Raw genomic sequence first — 8,020 nt, 5'->3', positions numbered from 1 at the left:
AACGGAGGGGCACAGTTTACACCGGCACTGTGGACACAGCTAGCAACTGTCCTGGGCATTATGCTGCACCATCCCGCCGCCTACCAGCCACAATCCAATGGCCTCATCGAACGCTTCCACTGCCACCTGAAGTCAGCTCTCATGGCCCGTTTAACCAGCCCCAGCTGGGTGGACGACCTCCCCTGGGTCCTCCTGGGCATCTGAACTGCATCCAAAGAGGACTTGCAGGCCTCCTCTACAGAATTGGTGTACAGTGCCCCATTAATCCTACCAGGTGAATTCTTCCCACCGTCCCGAGTCCCAGGCGCCAAAGGGAGAGCAGCGTTGCAGAAACTACGGGACAGGTTACCCTCCTTCACACCCCCTTCCCCAACTTCACAGCACACTGCGTCCATTCCTCAGGACTTATTAACCAAAGACATTGTTTTTGTCCATCATGGACCTCATTCCGCCCCCTCCAATGACTCTATGTGGGCCTGTACTAAGTCCTATGCAGCACGGTCAAAACCTTCATGCTGGACATTGGGGGTAGTGAGGAACTCTCACAGCCGACAGGCTGAAGCCCGCACATCTTGTGACCTCAGCCAGCCGGTCGTGGAAGCACAACCCAAGTGCCAGGGATGACCTCCCAAAGATCCAGCCCACTATGCTAGAACCGGTCCTGGTGAGTAAGGGGTGGGGGGTTGTGGCAGCACACATTGAGATGCAGGCAAAACCGGGTCTGCACTGTTACAGCCACGGCAGCAAAGCAGCCGTGTCAAGAAGGCGCCACTGCGTGCATCTTCTCCGTGCTCAAACAAGCCACGCACATGCACTTGGCTACATCGTGACATCACCGCCCATGTGTCTTATAAGGCGCAGCTTATAAGGCGGGCTTTTCAAAATTAAACCATGGAAGTGCAGTGACTCACAGAGCGTCGTCTCCTCATCTCACTTCCCTCAGTACCTACTGCTACACCTCGATGGTTTTAGCAGTTTAATCATCCACAAGTGGATGACAAGGCTGCCTCAGCAGGCACTTTTAAGCTGCAGCCCCTGGTTGGCCCTCTTGGGACCCGGGTGCGATTACTGGGGTAATGGTGCTTCCAGCACCTTTTAAGCTGCAGGGGGATCGACCCATTAAATCGCCAACCCAGTGATTTAAGGGGGATTCCGCCCCCATGATGACACAATGAACGACGCTCGAGGCACTTACTGGAAGTACTATCAGAAGTAACGAATTGAAGTCCAAATGGTGTACGGGAGTGGGAACGCTTTTCAGATGTTGGCTAATCAGCTCTGCTGTGCTGCAGTCCAGCAGGCAACTGTTGTGACCACCGCCGTCAGGCATCAGAGGAGCAGCAGGATGTAAGCACTGCATATTTCAGTAGGTGAAGCCCAGTGACGCACACACACAAGCGCTGACGTTGCCAGAACGACCAGGTTAGCCATTTCTGGTGGATTCGACCTAGGTAAGTTTAACTGGGTTCCTTGACTACCTCTGAGGTAGGTCAGGGACCCAGTTAGATTTGGACCACGCTGACCGGGTCAAACTCTTTCAAGTTGCCATGTGAGTGGGGCTCTAACCAGACAAGTTGCCCAGTTAACCCCATTTTACACGGCAGCTTGAAAGGGCCTAGTCTCTGCCTTCACCACCACATACCTTCTACCTCACTGGAGACCCTTTCCAAGCAGGAACCTTATACGATTAAGTAGATTCTGATGGAGGGATTCAGCTGGTTTGTATCTGGATTAATACTTCTGGTGCAATTTAGGTGCACATCAGAATGATTTACAACCAGCATACTGTGGGAGTTTCATCACGTGCCTTCCACCTGGACTTCAAGCTTGTGTGAAACAGGCCTTCAAGTCCTATCTCCGACAATTGTTATGACAATAAAAAAAATGTGTTCAAAGAACAGGAAATAAAGCACATGTAGAGAGAAATTCATTCTCAGGTATTTGCGAAATTCCTTTGTGAGGGCAATGATTAAATCTGCCACCCCATCACCTGCCAGGCTATGCATTCCAGATGCTAATCATATGCTCTGTCAAAAAGTGAAACAAGGAAGTCAGCAGGTGCTGTGATTGTAGTAAATGCACAAAAGTGTTGGAGCAACTGAACAGGTCCCTTTGATGAAGGGCTCAGGCCTGAATCTTTGCCCACAAAGGACGTTGTGGGACCCTTTGAATTTCTTCTGTGTTTTAACTCTGTTAAAAAGTACTTTCTCATATGGCCTTGTTCTTTTGTGATTGCTATAAATCCTGTGGCTTTTAACCCTTCCGTGCATTTCCATCTTGATTAAATATCTCAATTTTCCAGCCCTCAGGAGAACAATCCTATCAATCTTGCTTTTGGAACCTTTCCCTGTAATAGAACATCAAATCTGCAACCATTCCAGCAAAGATTTTCTGCATCCCTCCCCCTGAAATTAGATCAGAACTGGACACAACACACCACTTGGAAAAGTGGAGTCACTTTTTAATAAAGACGAAGTGTGCTTTGTTTTTCTGTTGGAACTTGATTCTCTTGACGGCCTCAATAATGGAGCTGCAGAGCGTGGTCCCCACCCCCCCCCCACCCCCCCAAGCCTGGGCCCTCCTGAAGTCGCAATCATCTCTTATTTTTACTGTTCAGGTACAGCTTGTTGGCTCTGTACCGGTCCGTTAGGGACTGCACCTCATTTCTGTACGCTGACTTGTCATTCTTACTCATCAGGCCCAGCACAGTCGTATCGTCAGCAAACTTGATGACGTGGTTCAAGCTGTGTCATGCAATAAAGCAGAATTGTAATATTGCAGAAAATTGTCTTTAGTCTGCCATAAGGCAGATAAAGATTTGATATTAGCATTGCCTGGCACCACTTACAGTTAGAGAAAGTAAGGCAAAAGACTCACCTTTGACCTCAGGTTTTGTGTGTGTGTGTGTGTGTGTGTGTGTGTGTGTGTGTGTCCACAGAGCCCCTTACTAGACCACCAATCTTAGGAACTATCCTTTGGATCATCTGCTTCTCCTTCTCCATGGGGGATGGAGGGGTTCTCCCCAATTACTGGCAAGAAGTGAAATGAAAGTCTGCAGGTGCCGTGACTGAAAAACAAACAGAAATGCTGAAGGAACTCAACAGACCTTGCAGTGTTCATAGGAAGTAAAGATATTGTGGCGACGCACATGTTTGTAGCGGCAAACCAGCCCGGCTTGTAACGTGGTCAGCGGGGCAGCCGTGGAAAGGATGGCATCGCGGGACTGTCTTTTCAGATGCAGGCTGGAAGGTCGCGTACACGCTTGCGTCATCAGGACGCAAGCATCAGGACATTGGGGGCGGAACAGAATAGGGCTTAAAGGCAGCAGGGCAAGATTCAAATTAAACCAGTTGTGATACCGGAGTTCCCAGCCTGTTGTCTCAGTCTCTTCACTATGCTGACCCCGACGAATTTCCACGTCCTGAAGACTCGCCATAATGGAACAAGCAGCTGTAGGTGCTTTTGCGTTGAAGCTGCCAACTTTCTTGACGAACAGGCCCTGCACTAGGTTTGGCCAAGTGGAGGACCAGTTCCAAATCGAACAGATAACCTCCAATTCAACGAGATAATGCTACATCAGCTCGCTTGACCAGGAAGCCACCTCACGGGTTTATGACCTCATTCAGGTGCCATCAGAGGAAGGTAAATACATGGCTCTGAAAACCCTCTTCATTAGGGTTCATTAGGGTGAAAACCCTCTTCATGGCGCAAGTGAGCAGCCAGGCTCCTGCACTTGGATGACCTGGGCAATAGAACCCCTCTGCCCTCATGGATGAGATGCTCATGGTGGTGGTAGGGTATAAGCCCTGGTTCATGTTCAAGCAAGCATTCCTCAAGCAGATGCCCGAGGACATCGGGCTCCCCCTGGTCGACACAGAATTCAGCGACTCCTGCAAAGTTGCAGCGGGGGCAGATGTTCTCTACTGTTCAAAACACGAAGCCATAGACTCCATCAGCTGTGTTTTGCGGCCACCACTGAGGACAATGCCCAGGACCAGTCCACTATGTGAGCAGGCGCCACCCCATCAGAGGACAGTGAGATCCTATCCCAAATGGTGCTTCTATCATCAATGTTGGAGGGCATCCACCCGCAGATGTCATCAGGCTTGTTCATTCTCAGCCGCCATTAGTTTCAGGGTAATCGACTGGTTCACGCTCAGACTTTCCACATGGTGCTCCTCGGCAGTTCAAACGAACTGTCCACCCAGCTCACTTCAGTAGAGACCAAACACAGCCAATACGGCCAACTCCTCACAGATTTTTCTCCATTTTATACCCGCAGTTCATGGCATCCAACACCATATTGCTACCACTGGTCCACCATTGCATTCACATGCCCACCATCTGGCCCTAGACAAACTCAACCTCACCAAGGGTTTAGGTACATGGAGGAGCTCACCCCTCCACTTGGTGCCCAAGTCTAATGGTAACTGGAGGCCTGTACCACTACCCAATTCCCCATATCCAGGATTTCACAGTGAATCTTCATGGTGCAAAGCTTTTCTCCAAAGTCAGGGATACCATCAGATCCCCGTTCACCCGGACAACGTCCAAAAGACCACAATCATCACCCCGTTCAGCCTCTTCAAATTCCTATGTATGCCGTTTGGTTTGAAAAATGCAGCGCAGACCTTTCAGCACCTCATGGACATGGTCAGGAGAGACTTGCCTTTTCCTTTTCATCTACCTCGACGACATCCTGGTAGCCAGCAGTTTGCCTGCAGAACACATGATGCCCTTCGTCAGCTGTTCACTCACCTTACACACTTCAGCCTCACTGTCAATCCAGGAAAGTGCCATCTTGGCCTCATGGAAATAGACTTTCTGGCCCACAAGATCACCCCAGCTAGTACCACCCCTTTACCAGACAAAATCAATGCCATCTGACCGACAACACTGAAGGGCCTTCAAGAATTCGTGGGCATGGTGTATTTTTGCAGCCAAGATTAATGTCGGGCTCTTTGAAGGAGCTCGAATGGTCAGAGGAGGCACCCAGGACATTGGAACAGACTAAAGAAGCCCTGGCCCACTTTACGATACCCATGGATGGATGAACTGACAGCCCTCACCGACAATGCATCCAACACAGCCATGAGCGCTGTTCTGGAACAGTTCATTGGGGACTCATGGCAACCCCTTGCATTCTTCAGTTGACACCTGCGACTGCCAAAATTGAAGTACAGCGCATTTGACAGACAACTATTCACCCTCTACCTGGCTGTCCATCATTTCCTTTATTTCCTGGAAGGGTGCCCATTCACTGCCTACACCAACCACAAACCACTCACTTTTGCCTTTGCAAAGTCCTCCAACCTGTGGTCTGCCTGACACTTGTCCTACAAATCTGAATTCACCACTGCTATCTGACACCTCTCCGGAAAGCATAACGTTGCCGACACGCTTTCCAGGCCTATAGCCAATGGCCTGTCGTAGGACATCGACTGCCATGATCTGGCTCAGGCCCAACAGATCGACCCTGAGACAAGCAGTTCCAGAACAGCAATCAAGGGGCTGCAACTCCAAGACCTCCCGCTGGACGTGGACAACACTACGCTCCTCTGTGATGTTTCCCCTGACCAGCCCTTCCCTCTCATCCTCACACAGAGGAAGGGAATGGTTTCCGACTTTATCCATGCCTTATCACACCTGTATCCACAAAATTTGCTTGGCACGACTTGAGTAAACAGGTCACTGAGTGGGCGAAGAACTGCACAGCCTGCCAGACGTCCAAGATCCAGCGACACACCAAGCACCAACTCTAACACTTTGACGGCCCAACCCAAAGGTTTCAACATGTCCATCTAGACATAGTCGGACCCCTGCCTGTCTCCTGAGGATCCTGCTACCTACTCACAGTGATGGACAGATTTACTCGCTGGCCAGAGGCCATACCCATCCCAGACGCCTCCACAGAAACATGCGCCAGGGTTTTCCTCTCCACCTGGGTCTCCCGTTTCGGTGTGCCGACAGAGGTTATGACCTACCGGGGAGCACAATTCACCCCTGCCCTGACAGCACAATTTTCCAGACACCTGGGCACCCAGGTACACCGTACCACAGCTTACCACCCTCAAGTCAATGGACTAGTTGAGCAGTTCCACCGCCACCTCATTATCAGCGCTGATGACACATCTCAATAAGCCCTACTGGGTGGACGAGCTGTCCTGGGTTCTCTTAGGCATTTGAACAGTGCCAAAGGTTGACTTCGGGACCTCCTTGGCCAAACTAGTCTTCAAAGAAACCATCGCAATGCCTGGACATTTCCTTCCCCCAGCAAGCAAGCAGGATGCTGACACCGCTGTTGTCCTTGAGCAGCTGCATGACAAACTGGGCTTCATTGCATCTTCCCCCTCCCCCGCCATCGTGGCACAGCCAGCCACCCTGCAACTACGCCTCGGACATGTCTTCCTGTGAGTACGTGTTCATGTGTTGGGGCGCACACAGACCTCCCTTCAATGACCTTATGAAGGTCCATACAGGGTGCTACTCTGCAACACTTCAACATTCACCCTTGACATTGGGGGCAAAGAGGGGAGGTATTCACGCTGGACCATTTAAAGCCAACACATGTGGATTTGTCCCAGCCAGTACAGTCTCCCCCACCAGCGCGTAGAGGTCAGCCACCAAAACAGCACGTCTCTCTTGCAACGCATCCAAGAGCACCAGTTCTGGGGGTGGGGAGTTTGTGTGTCAACGCACATTCTTGTAGCAGTGAACCAGCCCTGTTTGTCATATGCAGTTAGCAGAGCAGCAGTGGCAAGGTTAGTGTCACAGGACCATCTTTTCCAGTCCAGACCGGAAGGTCGCGTACGTGCTTGCGTCATTGGGGCGTTGGGGGTGGGGGGGATCGAGATGGGACTTAAAGGCTGCAGGATGTGATTTAAATTAAAGCAGTTTGATACCAGATCCTGTTATCTCAGTCTCTTCTCTGTGCTTGCTCACAACATGCTACAATATATCACCAATGGGCCTTCGCCCATTTTCAAAGTAAAAAGCAGGCAGGCACCTGAATTAAAAGTCAGGGAGGGAAGTATCAGCAGGGGGAGGAGTACAGGCCAATGGAAAAAGGGACAAATTGGATATGATGGGACACAGGAGGGAGGAAAGGTGAGAACTGATTGGGGGAGGGGTTATTTGGGGCTCTGTGGAAGCAGAACTAAGGGAAAGAAGGTGGAGGGAAAAGGGGAGTCACAGCAAGAGGAAAGGAGACATAGGGAAAAATGGAGGGTGGGATGGGGTGCGGGGGCCCAACAGAAACTGGAGAAGTCGATGTTAATGCCATCTGGTTGGAGGGGGCCCAGACGGAAGATGATGTGCTGTTTCTTCAATTTGTGGGTGGTCTCAGGTTTGCTGTGGACAGACATATCGGCAGGGGAATTGAAATGGGTGGCCACTGGGAGATCCCCACTATTGTGGCGGACAGAGCCAAGGTGCTCAACAAAGCGATCTCCTAGTCTGTGTCCAGTCTCCCTGGTGTAGAAGAGACCACAGTGGGAACACCGGATGCAGTGGGTGACCTTATCCATATCCAATTATCACCTTTTTACCTGCCCATCCTTCCCTCTCCAGGCACCTGTCTGCTTACTCACACTTTGAAGAAGGGCTCAGGCCCAAAATGTCTGTTGTAGATCTTTACCTCCTATGGATGCTGCGAGGCCTGCTGAGTTCCTCCAGTGCTTCTGTTTTTTTACAACCATGAAGAAGGTACACCATTTTCTAAGGAGTTTGAGGAGATTTTGCAGATGGTGGTATTATTTTGTTAAACTTTGTATTGTGGAAATTTTCTGACTGGTTGCATTACTGCCTGTTTGGAAATGAGTGCCAAAGATCACAGACATTTGCAAACCTAGCCAAGACACAGACTTCTCACCCACTGAAGGCATCTACGTGAAGCAATGCCTCAAGAAGGCATCCAACGTCATAAGATTCCCTGTCAGCTTGGCAATGTTCTCTTCTCACTGATAGCTTCATGCAGAAAGTTCCAAAGCCTGAACTTCACCACCTTTAGGTTCAAGAGCAG

Source organism: Narcine bancroftii, chromosome 14, assembly GCF_036971445.1.
Source record: "Narcine bancroftii isolate sNarBan1 chromosome 14, sNarBan1.hap1, whole genome shotgun sequence".
Classification (NCBI taxonomy): Eukaryota; Metazoa; Chordata; class Chondrichthyes; order Torpediniformes; family Narcinidae; genus Narcine; species Narcine bancroftii.
The sequence above is the reverse complement of the archived record's forward strand: the minus strand, read 5'-3'. Positions refer to the sequence as shown.